The following is a 14,959-nucleotide window of genomic DNA, read 5'->3' as shown; positions in this document are numbered from 1 at the left end:
AAAAGCAAACGCAGCTTTGCTGCAGCCTCACTGCCATGCTAAAATCTCCAGGAATTCAGTTGTGATGCTGTTCATTTCTAAACAAATCCTAATCAAAATACTATTTTGATTTATTTTCGGTGGATGTTTTCATTCCTTAGGTTAAGTGGACATGCAGGAAAATAATTCAGATGTAGGCCAAAACACCCTAACCAAAAATAGGCTCCAAATAGTATCTCTGAGGATCACCCTAGTTAAAGCAAAGCTAAAAGGAACAAAACCCGAAGATGTCGCACATGCAGATACAGTGATGTCATGCCTGGCATTAAAATCTTCATCTTGTACGAGGATGAGCAAAACCTGCTGTGTTCTCAGTCCAGCCTGCAGCGGTTTGAAACTGGTTTGGAAATGTAAAAAGAAGCAAATAACTTTTCTATATTTAATGTTAGCTTTTTTTTTTTTTTTACTTTTAATAAAAACCCAATAAAACGCCATCCCTAACAAAAAAAGAACCAAAACGTCAGGCTGACAACTTGGGCTGTCTCATACAACGGATCACTGATTTTACAGGAATTATAACTAGGGTCAAAAGGGGGGAAAAAAAAGTATTACTTTGAGAGAAAGCAGCCGATGGCAGAGATGTCCTGTGGGACGTAACTCTGACAGGAGAATTTTTGGGGTGGTCAGGCAGGAAAAACCTCATTTTGGGAAGGTGAGTAATCGCATGGGCTTTGGGTTGGAAACTGAGCTACGCACATCTGTAAGTGCTTTCCGGCACCGAGTTCATCACCGGCACAAGGAGAGAGAACCAACGCGGGACAACTCTTGGCCGTTCATTTCTGCAGATACGCAGCAGAAACCCGCACACGGGTGCAGAGGTAAAATAGGGACCGGCCAACAACTTTAAAAATGCATGGGCTTTTTAGCATTTATACTCTCCCCCACTGCTGGCCAGTACCTTGCTTTCCCTGACCCGGAGATCAATTTGCAATTCTGGGTTTCAAAGAGCTGCTGAGTTCATACAACAGACCGAAGCCACATCTACATTAGAAAGGCTTCACCGGGACAGGAATATATTACACTGGCAAAGCACTTCTGACACAGATACCTCTAAAACAACAAAATTATTCCTCTACTGGTCTAACAAAACACGGCAGCACACAAGCCGTGTTATTTCACATGGCATTTCCCAGGAAGTTTACATGCGAGGTGTTTCTGCCAGAGACTTCGGACCCCTGTGCCAGTCACACCTGCGCCTGCACGACTACCCCAGCCCCGGCCGGGAGGGACAAACCCCGAACAAAGTTTGATCTGTAGCTTTTTTAAAAACAAAGACAACTCACTGACCAACCACACGTGGGTTACTTGTAGGTGAGCTGGATGACGAAGCAGAGAGCGGCAATGATTTATCATCATTTGCTGTAGAAGAATTACATTGAGGCATCTGACATTTTAGTTCTCAGCCCCAATCTGAAAAGGGTTTTTTTGGGGGGGGATGTCTGTCACTGCTCCACTAAAGGACATGCTAAAATCCCTTCCTGGACTGGGATCTTGACACCTGTGGGACAAAAAAAACCCAACCAGGAAAGACCAGTTTTGCCAAGCTGACAGCCTTACGCTGTGACCCCAGCACTGCTGAGGGAGATCCCCGGTGCTGCCGGGGGTGCAGCGTCACAAGGCACCGCAGGCTCCGTCACCCTGTCCTGCTGCTCCCCACGCTGCCACCTCGGGACCCGGCTGGCAGGAGGTGCTGATGCCCAGCAATCCTCGGCATCCTCTCACCTTCCCACCCAGCCAGCGTCCTCCTCTTCCCTCCCATTCCTACCTCTTCAGATGCTTTTCCCCCTTCTGCTCTCCACCTTCAGATACAAAACTTTTGCTGAGTTCTCCTGCATGGCAGGGCCCTTGCAGCCTCCCGGGGTTTAAGAGGAGCACCTGCCCCGAGAGGATGGGGAGCCTCCATCGGAGAGGTTCCCTGGGGATCCCGAGGGAACTACCGGGGCTGTGTCCCCTCACCAGGCTCACTCCCTAAGGAAGGATTCCCAGGCGCAAAGTGAACAAAAGGGCTCAGGAAAGAGGCGGGCAGAGGGATCCCCCAAAGTCAGGCAGGCACATCCCAACTCCACTTCCAAGTTTTATTCCTAGCAAAAAGGGGGAAAAAAAATCTGTGGTGAGAGAGAAGGGGAAAAAAACCCACGACAGCTCTGTGATGGCTTTGGAAACCCGCTAAAACAAAAGGGAAAGTCACCTCTCCTTAAAAAAAAAAAAGTGGGTGAAACGTGCCAAAGGCCGAATTTCCCCAAATCTCCCCATCCCGGGAAAAATTAAATGCCAGAGGAAAGGCAGCGACTTTGGCGAAGGCTGGAGGAGGGATGGAGCGGGGCTCCCGGGCTGCCCCGCCGCGCTCCGCGGGTACCGGCAGCGGCGGGGCGGGAGGGGGCGAGCCCCGGGGGAGCAGACGGGGGCGGGGGGGAGAGGGGGGTGAAGAGCTAAAAAAAAAAAAAAATTTGATAAAAAAATTAAATCCGAAGAACCGCTGCCAAGTCCGGCCGCGGAGCCACGCGTGGCGGCGGCGGTACCCGGGGCCCCTCCTGCGCCCGCAGCACCCCCGGGGCGGCTTCTGTCCCCCCCCCGCCCCGTCCTTCCCCCTCCCGGGAAGCCAGCGGCTGCTTTTTAAAGACCGCACTGACAAAATCGCCCTGCTCGCCTCTACGTAACGCCCTGTCGAAAGCGGACGCCATATTTTGTGTTGCTGATGTCGACATAGACAAACGTAGACATGTTTTTTCCTGCCCCCCCACCCCCCTCCGCCTGCCTTCCCCCCCCTTCACCCAAACTTGCGGTCGGGAGGCGGCGGGGAGCGGGGAGGAGGACGGGGGGCACGCAGGCTGCGTGGCAAAAATTATATCTAAAAAAAATAATTAAGAGCTCACCCCGAATAACCCTCCCGGCTCACACCCCCCCCGCCGGTCTCTTCCCCCCCCCCAACCCCCTCCCTTTTCTCCCGGCCCCCGCCGGAATCCCGGGAACCGGACAGTTTTTTGCGGCAGGAAAAGTTGGGTGCGAGCGGCCGGGGCAGCGCCGGCGAGTGCATGTGTGCGGGGAGAAAGGGGGGGGGGGGGGGGGGCGGTGCGGAGGGGTGCGCAGCGCCGCGCAGCTCCGCGCCCGCCGGGGGTGAGGTGGGGTGCCGGGGGGGGTGATATGGGGGGGGGGGGGGGGGAGGGAAGCCCCGCCTGGGAAGTTTCCTACCTGCGCCCAGGGCGGCGGCACCGACTGTCCCGCTGCGGAGCGGCACCGAGGGCTCCGCGCACCGCTCCGCGCCGCTCCGCGCGCCGCCGCGGCAGCCCGCGGCCGCGGGACCCCGCGCAACGGACACCCCCCCCCCCCCCCCGCCCCCCTCCCCCCCCCCAACCCCCGCCCCCGCCCGCGCCCGTCCGCGGGGAAACACGCGCGCACCGCCACGCGCGCACGCACGCACACGCCGCGGTGCAAAAAATAAAATGGGGAGGGGAAAAAAAAAAGGAAAAAAAAAAAAAAGAAAAGGAAAAAAAATGGGGAAAAAAAAAAAGAGCCCTCGATCGGTGGGGATCTACGCCAAAACCCACATGATCTCTGACGTCAGCGTGCGTATTTGCATACGATACCACCGCCGGCGCGGCCGCCGGGGTCCCTCGGCGCGGCGGAAAGTTGGGAGTGGGGCCGTGCCCCCCCCATCCCGCCCGGCCCCCGCCGCTCCTCCTCCGGCTCAGCCCCGCGGATCTTCCACGCATCTCCCCCCCGCGCCCCGAGCTGTCCACGCGTGGGCTCCGCCGTGTGGTGTCACCGCCGGCCCCTCCGCCCGTCCCCGCCGCGCCCCCCGTCCCGCTCCGCGGCAGGAACGGCGCGGAACCCCCCGATCCCCCGGGCGGAGCCGGGGCTCGCCCCCCGCTCTCCCCCCGGGGGAAGGATGGACCCTCGGTTCAGGGGCTGGGGGTGGGGACCCCTCGGTCCAGGACCCCGTGGGCTGGACGTCCCCGCGTGGGGATGGCAGCGGGTGGTTGTAGAACGTGGGGACGGGACCCCCGCCTTAGCATCGCGGGGATGGGCCCCCCGGTATAGGGACGGCGGGGTTAGATCCCCGCTGCAAGGACGGAGTGGGGGCTGGACCCCCGCTGTAGCGGCGGCGGTGGGATGATGAGGGGCTGGATGAAGTTCCCTGAGGTTGCCCCCCCACCCCCCCACCCCCACCCCCCCCGAAGCGGGGCAGGTTACCTGGGGAGGTGGGAGGCATTTCTTCATCCTTGGCTTGGGATGGAGGTTTTTTCCAAGCCACCCCAGCTCGGGTGGGCTTCAGGCGGCGGTTGGTTGTTGCTTTGAAGAAGGTGGTGTGTATTTCCCAGGGATGCTGCAATCTCCGCTCCTCCGCTGCACCGCAGGAATCCTTTCCCCCACTTAAAACTGTCGTTGAACTCTTGTGCCTCTTTGCCTTTCTTCCAAAGAGATGTAGACAGATAGGACCCAGGCTATTTTCTGTTTACTTCAATGAGATAATTAAAAGAAATAATTTACCGATTGTATCTTGCTACCAGATAGCAGATCTTCCAACAAGTCCAACAAGGCTAATAGGACGTACGAGTAGCATAATCTCTCGGTGACTTCAGGGGTGTGCTATCTACGATGCGGTATCTTTGATTAGATGGCATTAAATCGATATTTTAATTGTATACTTAAAGCTCCAGAGGTTTTGAATCTCCCCTCGCTTCGGCCGGCCCCCTGCCCCGTGTCACCGGCGTTGCGGCACGGCGAGCCGGCGCCGGGCTGCAGCCCTTAACCCCCCTCAACAAGTTCGGTGGGCAGCGTTTTCATTCCCCTTCCCCGTGCAGGTTTGGGACCGGCTTCTGTGAGAGTGTCAGAAGAGGAGCTCGAAGTTATTGCAACTGAATAATCGCGGAAGAACGTAAATATGTCAAAGCAGTGTCAAGAGATTTCTTTGCAGGGATACCCTTATCTGAGTAGGCGTGTTTTTGACTGCCTGATTGAGTACAGTCTCTGCAAGTATTTGATAACAGAATGGATTCTTTCCTCTCTGCCACCAGCTTCGAGATTTGTGCTAACTTTTCCTCTTCTTTCTGGATTTCAGCTGTTAGGAAGGGGCAGGCGTGGGCATCCTCTCCGTGATCGCTGGAGACACGGAAGGTGACCATTAGAGCTTGCTGATGCTCATTGAACTTTGGTTTTCCTTCCTAGCGTTTTGTTTTCTTTTGTTTTTAATGGAAATTCCTCTTTCTGATAAATACTACTGAAGATATAGTTTGTTTAACTCTTCAGTAGCTGATCAGCCCTGTAAATGTTTCTGAGTTTCGAACGCCTGGGGAAAAAAAAATAAAAAAAAGAGCTATTTCTATTTTAGGGGGCAAAAATATTTCCCCCCAGGATATACTTTTTCTTTTCCTACTGTCTTAAATTCCTTTTCTATGATTCGGAAAAAAAAAGAAAAGCCAAAGTGTTTTAATAAGACTTCAATGCTTCTGGATATAAAATATTCTTGAAAGGGCAGATCAGTGGAAAAGCAGGTGAAAAAATCGTCTGCTTGCTCTTGTCCTAATTCACACTTACTTTAAGGCCTCTTTAACGTTTTTTGCCTTGCCAAATGCAAAAGGCTCTTTGATTGATTGGGTGATGCGGCGGCGGCTAATTCTGCCTTTCAAGTGCAAAAAAGGGCCGTCAACGGGAGCCGGGTCCGGGGTTTCAGACTTTAAACCCGGGTTGTAACAAAGAGAGTTCTAACCTCAGGTCAGAGCGGTGCCCGCACCGAGTAAGGCCCCCAGTGAGGCTCATCTGCCTTCCCCGAAACCCTGGATGATGTCACACAAATTAGAAGCTGAGGGGTCGTTAAAAATGGGGCATAATTCACTGTATTTAAGGGGAGGAGGGTGTGGGTTTAAAACTGTAGCAGCTGGTATTGCCGTCCTAAAAGAACAAACTAGGGACAACTTTCTGAGCACTGTGTGTTCAATGTTACGCCAGAGAAACTGCTCAGACCACGTAGGTACGTCTAAGGATACCTGCTTGCGTGTGACTTTGCATTTTCCCACATCAAAGTGCAAAATATAGTGCACGGCGACCTGTTTTGTGGATGTTTTTCAACTTGGTCATCGAATTCTTCCTCTGAAGCTTGAGCAGTGGGACCGGCAGGCTGTGTGGCTTCTCCGCCCAGATGCTGTCTTTTAGGAAACTTGTGGTTAGTCAGTTAGCTCCGATTCTGTCAAATTTAATTGAAGTTAACTGAAGGGATCAAAAGTTTACTGAGGGATGGGAGAGCAGTGTTTATGATTAGAGTTTATAATTACAAAAGCCTTGATTCCTTGGGAAATCAGGCAAAAAAGGAAAAAAAAAAAAGAAGTAGCAGCGATGAATGCAATATGAATACTCGCGCTAGCTCTCGGTATGTAACTCATTGATAGAAACCTAACATTGGAATGATGCAGTGTAACACAACAAAATGGAAACGACTTTTACAGAAGATGCAAAAAGGAGATTTGCAATTTTAAATTTCTTTTGAATAAGGCCTCTCTTTTCAATTAATAACACAATGGAAGCTGCACTGGTTACAAAGTACGTGTGCCAAATTTCCCAGGAAAGTGAGGGCAGAGCACTTGTGTGCTTTAAATCTAGTGCCATCTCCACTTCCTCTGTGCACTTTCTCTAGATTTAAAGTGACATCTGCTCCATAAAGCCCTCAGATGAAGTTGCAAGCTCGCCTGTGAAATAATACCTTGGTCAGAGATAATGAACTGTGTACTGATATGTATATATATATTTTTTACGGTGAGGAGATGAGCCTCTGACATATGTATTGTCACATACATTTCAGTCTTTTTTAGTTTAATGGTTTTTTTCTGACTGTTTAATCCTGTGAAATTGCAGGCTGAGTCAGCATTACAGATCTAATTCCCTCTCTTGGAGGTGCAGCTCCGAATTTCGCTCTGAAGTGAGTGTGTAAATATCCTCGAAGGGAATGTGCATCATTTACGAGCCAAAACAGAGGCGTGTAAATAGAAGAGAGTCATTTTCTGTTGAGTGCGTGGCTACGTGTTGCTCACTTTTATGTTGGCCTGACACTGTGAGATCAAGCGGAGCTTTGCCTACAGGGTGCAGCAGCAAATGGGTGGGCTGGGGGCTCCAGGACGTGTTGGCTCCTCCCAGGCGAGGTGAAGCAGCCCTGGGTTGGCGGGCCAAGCTGCCGCCTTAGACCTGGATTTGGGAAGAGCCAGGCTCAGCTTCAATTGCTCATTTTACACCTTGCTCCATTTCCACCCCGTTCTTCTTACCACGCACAGGTACGGCGATTCCCCGGCTCCCACTTGGTCTGTTTGGTGATGGCCCAGTAGTGGAGTTAGGCTTTCTGTGCCGTCAGCAGTAGAAATTAAGGTAAAATCAATTCAGAAAGAAGTCAGCAGATAAATGCTGTTACTTTTCCCTCCTCCCTCTTGGGGAGATCTCGATCCCTGTGCTGAGGGCAGGAAGCGGTGCTTGGCTGGGGTCAGCGCATGTTGTGCAGACCAGTGGCCGAGAAACAAAGCTCTTCAGCGTCGTGTGTTTGTCACTCTCTCCCCAACGTGGGTGGTTTAGTTTCTATCACCCCAGCAAAACAACTCCCCAGATCAAGCTTTCCCCTTTGCTAAAATGCTTTGTCGATGCCATCAGTGCTCTCAATCGCCGGGGTGTGCAAACGCAAGCTGAGGTAGTGAGCACCGATCAGATGCGCTGTCTGCAAAATGAGATGTTAATATAAATGCACAGAAGAGCAAAGCAATATCAAGGTCTGATCCAATTATAAGGGCTGACCTTATGATTTGTAGTGCCCTTAAGCCAGGGGAAGCTGTCAGAAGGCAAGATGCCTCCCCTTCAGGACGCAGGGCTGACGGGGAAGATTAGTTGCTAAGCCTGTATGGAGAGAATCCCCTGAACGCAACCTCCCTAAGCATTTGCACTCATCGCCTGAGCTTAAGATGGGTCCTGGCAAGAGGCACGCAGGCATCTGTCTTTTTCTGTTTCAAAAACTCCAGGAGAGCTGATCACTTATCACGGGAACCATCTGGCTTATTCTTAGAGAGATCAACAGTTAGTCACTGAACGAACAAGGAGCATGCTGCATTGAAGTCTGCTCTCCCCATTAAAAATGAGGACTCAGCCCAAGGTCCCTGAAACACCGTGTGCGTTGCCCGCTGCAGCTGGAGGGGAGAGAGATTTAATTCTGCCTTGAGGTTGCTGAGCTGCTGCGGTGTGGAAGAGAGCTGCTGCGGCAAGCTGGGGGATGCCAGCCTCTCTGCAACGAGCTGTGGTGGCCACGGGGACCTGAGGCTCTGCTTCCTCAAGGTCACCTCTGCCAGGGACGGAGAAGCCTGAGGGGTAGCAGGGCTGCACCGTGGCTATCTGGAAAGCTTGACGCCGTCTGCTCTGCCTCTGTTGCTTGCTGTCGATCTCAGTTCCCAAACGCAGGGGCAATAGGTGGGACTGGGTTATCGCTCCGCCATGAGGATGCTGAGGATGCAGGGCAAGGCCAGCGTAGGATGCTGTGTGGGTCAGTGCTGTTGCGCTGTGAGAATTAGGGGGGCCACGGGGTTGTACTCTCATCTCAAAGGGGTAACACTTCGAGATGCGAGGGCAAACACACCAGTGTGACCCTGGGCTCCTCACGTGCTGTATTAAAAAGGGCCATAGAAGTACCTAAGCCAGCTCCTTGCTAAAAACTTCTGAAGCCAGGACACTCCACCTGCCCTTCCATTGGGCTTTTCATGTTTTAATAAAGGCTGTGGCCACCTCCGCCTGCCCTCTGCCATTCCCACCAGGCCCTTGCGAAGGGCGGCTGGCCGGGCGCCAGCATGCTTTGAAATGCACTGGTGCGCGGGGGGGCCTTCGCTCGCCCACCGCTGCTCTGGGCCTCCTGCAGCCGGGCAGGCTCCAGGCTTTTTTGGACCCACCAGTTGACCCCAAGAGCTGGGTGAACTCGGAGCAGCAGCTCGGCCATCCCCCCCTGCAGACGGCCTGCAGGTCCCACGTGAATCCCGCAGCCTTCACTGAGAGCGGCGGTTTGGGGATTTTTCTTTTCTTTTTAATGTCTTTTTCTATTGCTCTTGCTAATTACTAAAGCAATTTTTAAAATTTAAATGAGGGCTTCCTCCCTCACAGCCCATCTGCTGTGAAATCATAGCGCACATCCTTTGTGACAGTTCAAGCATCGCCATGGCAACGTGCTGTGATGTGATCAACCCTGAGTTATGACCTCACTGCGGGACCAGGCAGGCCAGGCTGCTTTGGCAGGAGAAATAAAAAAGCAGCTTCTCTATTAACAAAAGTGGGATTTCTGCTACAAGCCAATGGGATTTGTCCTGGAGCAGACGGACTAAAGCCCTCCCCAGAGCTTTTTACAGGACTTCAGTGCTAGGGCTGGGGGAGGGCATCCACTTGAGAAATCACGTACTTCTCTCCTTAGAGGAAGTTGCTTTCTTTGAGAAATCTTTTCCACCAATTTATGGTATTACTTCAGTAGAAATCCTTGGAATTTTTAAGACTTTTTTTTTCTTTTTTTTCCCCCCTGTGCATCCAAAGACTGAAAATGCCGGAGACCAAACTCTCTTTTTCCTGTTTGGAGGCAGGTGCTGCATGGCCGGTGGCAATGCATACTTCACCTAGGCTCCCCCGTGGCTTTGCCCGGACCCCATCTAGAAGATAACAGGGCTGGGGGTGAGTGGTTTGGCTTTTCGAGGCATTCATCTCTCACCTCCCCGCTGAGCCTGGCGTGAAGGGTGACAACTGTCGCAAGCCTTTGCGGACAACTGGAGCGGATTAGTTACCAAAGAGCGCCCAGCAGGTGTCATACCCAGTGTTATCCATTTCCAATGAACCAAAGACCTGGTTCAGAGCCCCTGGTTCAAAGTAAGGGATTTTTTTTCTTACCTTTTTTTTTTTTTTTGTGATTCCTGTGGATTTTGGACCAGATTTTAACCATCAAACTGAGCCTGCTCCTCTAGGAAGCTATTTGCACATGTAACTAATTCACTGAGACAGCTTGTATATTTATCTGTACTTTAGTATGTATTTCAGAATGTGCCTTTATCTGTCCCTTAGATTAGAATATAGCATCTTTAGACTGCTGGTGCAAACAAAATTGATGGGGATATTTGGCAGTTCTGGAGAAATTGGTGGTACAATTTGCCACCTCTCTGGGGAGCTGGAAAGTTAACAGGCAGCCTAGTTTGGCTGTTTTATTTGTTGCTGAATAGACGTGGTGCTGTTTATGAGGACTTAAACGATATGTGCCTATTAAATGATATGTGTTAACAAAGCTGAGAGGTGTTTGGGGAAAAGGAGGTGAGAATCTGGGGAAAATGATGCGGTTCCTCAAGTGGTACATTGTACAGAGGAGAAGTATTAGACTTCCATAGCATTAGACTTTCAAATATTAAGACTTTGTGGCAACTTCTATATGATGGTCTAGGGGACCACAGTGGATCTGCTGTGCCACGGTCTGTATGGTGACAGAAGAGCACACAGCCCTGAGCTGCTATAGGTTCCACTGTCCCTTATGGTGGAGCTGGCGTAAAAGGTTTACAGTCCTCACGCATCTGTTCCTCCCCTGTCCCTTTTTGAACATACAGAATCAACATAGCCCCAGTGTATTACCAATCAGGCCACTTCATTTTGCACTGATGACTCTCTGCTTTACCCGTTGAGTGAGAAAGCTGGCAAATGGTTGCTGCAGATTTGTCTTTAGGTCATTTTGGAGAGACAACCTTGAAGACCTCCATAATTTTTTTAGGCTCCCAACCAAAACCAGGGGTGGGGGGGTAGAGGGGGAGGAAGGCATCATAGAATGGTTAGAGTTGGAAGGCACCTTAAAGATCAGCTAGTTCCACGCCCCCTGCCATGGGCAGGGACACCTCCCACTAGACCACTAGATTGCTCAAAGCCCCATTCAACCTGGCTTTGAATCAAGTATAATGATTTTCTCCCTCCAAAACTGGCTTGTAAAATACTCCCTGACTCAGCCTCTTTATGCCATCTTACAGCCTCCAGCAAGTTTTTACAGCCGAGCTACTTCCCAACCCCAGAAAATGCAGCACAGCCCCCAAACTATTGAAGTGCAAATGGATTGACCGTAATCTAGGAAGATTCAAGAGAAACAGGTCAAATGTTACACTAAACACTTATGGCAACATATTTTAACAGCAGGAGGATAGAAGCATGTTTACCCTGGGCCGGTTTAATGTGAGAAGATTAAAATCTTCTCTTTTCTGAAGGTGAATTCAATCAGTTTACTGGTCTTTGGCTGTGCATGCTCAAAAATAACAATACTTCTGTAGCTCTGTCCATACCAGTGTCTAAAGGTGTTCAGAAGATTATAATCATAAGCTTTACAGCGCGCTTATGTTATCAGCCCCTATGGTTATCCCAATTTATCGGTGGGAAGCTGAGGCTTGGGGAAACTGGGGATGGAGCTCTGCAGTGGCTTTGGCTGCAGCCAAGCACTCATGAAAATCAATGCCGGCGCTGGGGAACTTGCGACTTTTGCTGACTCTACGCAAGGAACCCGTGGCACAGCCAGACCCCCTGAGTCTAAACCTGTTGGCTTAGCTACGTGCCCCATCGCTCGTCCCAACAGCTGACACCAGCAGAAGTGCTCAGTTCGGCTCGTTACGCGTTGAGGTAAATATTTATAGGACTGGCCTGGATCTCAGCAGTGGCAGTAGGAATTTTCCTGCTTTCGAAGAAAAGTGTGCCCATACCACTATCAGAAATATAAAAGTGGTATCACAGTGCTCACGGAAACAAATTGGAGTCTTTATCCTACCAGAGCTCAGCCAAGAGTTCGTATCATCGTCTTGGTAAGAGATCTGCCCTTAGGTCCTCAGCGCATAGATTTTCCCTGTGTGCTGGGGCAGCGAAACCTTTGTTGTGCTGCAAGGCCGTGCTAGTAATAACTCCTGTAAGTTTCGGAAAGCTGGATTTGCAAAGCTAGCTGCTGGAGAACATGCTAAATTACAGGCTAGGCTATGGGTATTTACTACAACTGAAGGGAAATGTTTTTTTCCAATCCTGAAAATCCTGGAAAGGCAGCCCTATCAGTGCAAAATATTTTGTCACAATAGCCACCTTAAATGTCACCCTGGTTCAGTGACAAATTTATGGTGACATTTTTCCACAGAGATGGTTAAACTCAACTCAAGTGCTGCCTGTAAAATGCTGATTTTCCTGCACTCTGAGAGTGTCTGGGGGAAAAAATGATACTGTACGTAAAATTTGATTTATAAAAAAACTTGTTCCTGTTGCTTCAACCTCTGGGTGCATTTACATTACAAGACACAAATTAAATTTAACATCATGCCACCAACAGCTGTGTTTCATCCAGGAGTGAGCCGGCAGGATGGGAGCTAGGAGTTGCAATACATGGGCGACAATACGGGGTGCAACTTGGAAAAGGCAGGGAGGGGACGCACCAAGAGGGGGACTGATAAAGGCATATACCTTTATAAAGGCACAGACATGCATCTTGCTGGCTATGAACTCCGTAGAGCCACCTGGTTTCAGAACTACTCATTTCGATATTAAAAAATATGAAGATAAGGGATCCCCCTTCCCCGAACCCCTTGAATTGACTTGCAAGAGTTTTTGGAAGTTAGGAATAGAACGAAAAACAAGTGTAGAAATATCAGTGAATTCCTTAACGCCATAATGTCGGTGCAAGTCTTTCAGAGAAGTGCCGGGATCTACTGTCTGGGAGGGAGGTGGGAGAAGGGTCGCTCTGTGTCCAGGTCCTGCTCACCGCTTTTAGTTATGTCTTAACACTTTAATGAAATACATTGGAAAATAAATGCTATGCTAAGGATGGTGTGATGGATGTGGAATTTGATGGATAGTGATACAAATGCAGATTAATATTAATCATATGTGTATAATTTAATGAAGGATATAATGCCACCTGCTGTGTGGTAAAAACAAATTACTGCTGCTTTGGTTGTTTTTGACTAGTTCTGGAATGAAAATGAATTTGGACCGAACTAATTTCCCTTTAATGTCTTATATGTATAATTAAAGATTCACGTGTTGCAACTAAGCATAAATACTGTGTAAAATCACACACAGGGGAGGCCTGCAGCGTGAACCCACCACTTCCCAGATGGCACAGCACCCCAGCGTCTTCTGTCTGAGTTCAGTAGTAGTTTCCTTTTCTTCACTGGGGAGCTGGAAGACATCCTCATACACCTCCCTGATTTTTTTGCAGGTGCAAAAGAAATCCCCATGGAGGCAATAATGAACTTTTATTCATAGAGCAGTGCCAGATAGAAACGTATATTCATATGCTTAGTGTTGGAAGGGCATTTGACCGGACCGAGCTCAGGGGCATGCTGTGTTGGTACATCTGCTTGGGGATGCTGATCCAGTGGCTCTGAAGCCAGGGACGCACCAGGAACCCAACGAGGAAGGGATGATTCCTTGGACCAGGTGCCTCTGCTGGGTGGAGACCGCAAGTGGCACCAATAGAAGGCGTTAAAACCCGGGCAGTGTCTCGGACCTGTTGCTGCTGTGGACCTTTCTGAGGTCTCGGTGGGGTTTTTGGCTAATGGGTTGTTTTGCGTCTCAGAACGCCCAGTCTAGCCAGAGCTCCCTGTGCCGGACTGTGCTGTGTCTCCTCGCCATCCCTAAAGGCTGAATGGCCTAGCTGCTGGATGGCATATTATGTAGGGCAGACTGACAAATGGCGGTAACAAAATAACTTTGTCCCCCAACAAAGTTAATTGAATGAGATTTAACGTTGCTAAGAGATTTGGACAGCATCCCTCAAACTTCAGGAGATTAGGCTGCCGAGCAGGAGGCACTGCAGAGGGGTTGGCACCGCGCCAGTAAACAAAGCTTTATCAGGATGATATGTTAATATTTGTGTGTATTGTAAAATTAAAAAAAAAAAAAAAAAAAAAGAGGGCAGGGTGGTGGACTGCCTCATCTGCTTCTCTGGCATAGCAATTCCCATTGAAGCTGATGGTAAAACACTAATGCTTCAGCAATAAAGACAAGTGATTTCAAACCAGCTTGATTGCAATGGAAAACAGATGCCTAATGCAGACAGTCCACCTTCATCTGTGGTCCCAGCAGATCCTACACGCAGAAATGTTTGCCTTATGAGAAGGCCCAGATGCCCCAGCTGAAATCAGAGCTGAATTCAGCAAGGGTCTTCTTCAGAATGCAAGGATCCTGTCTCAGCGGGTTGTGGGTGGATACAAGCTCTCTCTGCCTGGACACCAAGCTGACCACGCATGGGTTCACCATCGTTCAAAAACCGTGTAACCACATTACTGTGAGACTGCACATGAGGTAACAAACCATGATGAAAAACTCAAATTACAGAAAAAAACCCCAATGAACCATCTGGGAAGTGCAGGCAGTGGTGAGACTCTTGCTGTCCTTCATCTGACACAATACGGACAGGGGAAATGCTGAAAGTGGATCTTGCAGGCTGAGAAGGTGCTCCTGAATTTCATCTGAACTTCGGACAATTAACACATCAAAACTAATGTCAAAGTGTATTTTTGTGAGTTAATTGCTGGAATGAAGTTTACTGTAGAAGATGGTGGAGCAGATGCTGAAGATAAGAAACGACAGGATGGTTAAGAAGGAATTTGCTGTTGGTTTTGCTGTTGATGTGCCAGCAAGATTAGAAGAAATGTTTTCTGAGCGTGGACGTGTGCGAAAGGTTTGAGGAGGGCCCCTGGCAGCGCTCCTGACTTCCTCATCCCTTGTAGGTTCGCACCTCGGAGATTTGGAGAAGGTGGATCTGAGTGCACTTGGTGCTGGAAACACACACAGATGGGCATAAAAGGTGTCACCACTCCAGCTACAGCTGACCTGAGCCCTACCAGAAACTCGAGCGGTATTTTCGTCTGCGGACCGCTACAAGCGTGGTCCATCTGGTGATCATATCAGCAAAGTGTTGCATGTAGTT

General features: G+C 50.0%; 1 protein-coding gene across 2 annotated transcripts in view; it reads right to left on the bottom strand.

The window, feature by feature from the left end:
- Positions 1 to 3,379, bottom strand: part of ZHX2 (zinc fingers and homeoboxes 2) — a 76,184-nt gene extending 72,805 nt beyond the window's left edge. For both annotated transcript variants that reach the window (XM_063327476.1, XM_063327475.1), the window contains exon 1: positions 3,229 to 3,379. The gene's annotated coding sequence lies outside the window, so the exon portion shown is untranslated. The remainder of the gene's footprint in view (positions 1 to 3,228) is intronic.
- Between the last annotated feature and the right edge of the window lie 11,580 nt (positions 3,380 to 14,959).

This window comes from Chroicocephalus ridibundus, chromosome 2, assembly GCF_963924245.1.
Source record: "Chroicocephalus ridibundus chromosome 2, bChrRid1.1, whole genome shotgun sequence".
Classification (NCBI taxonomy): Eukaryota; Metazoa; Chordata; class Aves; order Charadriiformes; family Laridae; genus Chroicocephalus; species Chroicocephalus ridibundus.
This window is presented reverse-complemented; position numbering and strand designations above follow the sequence as displayed.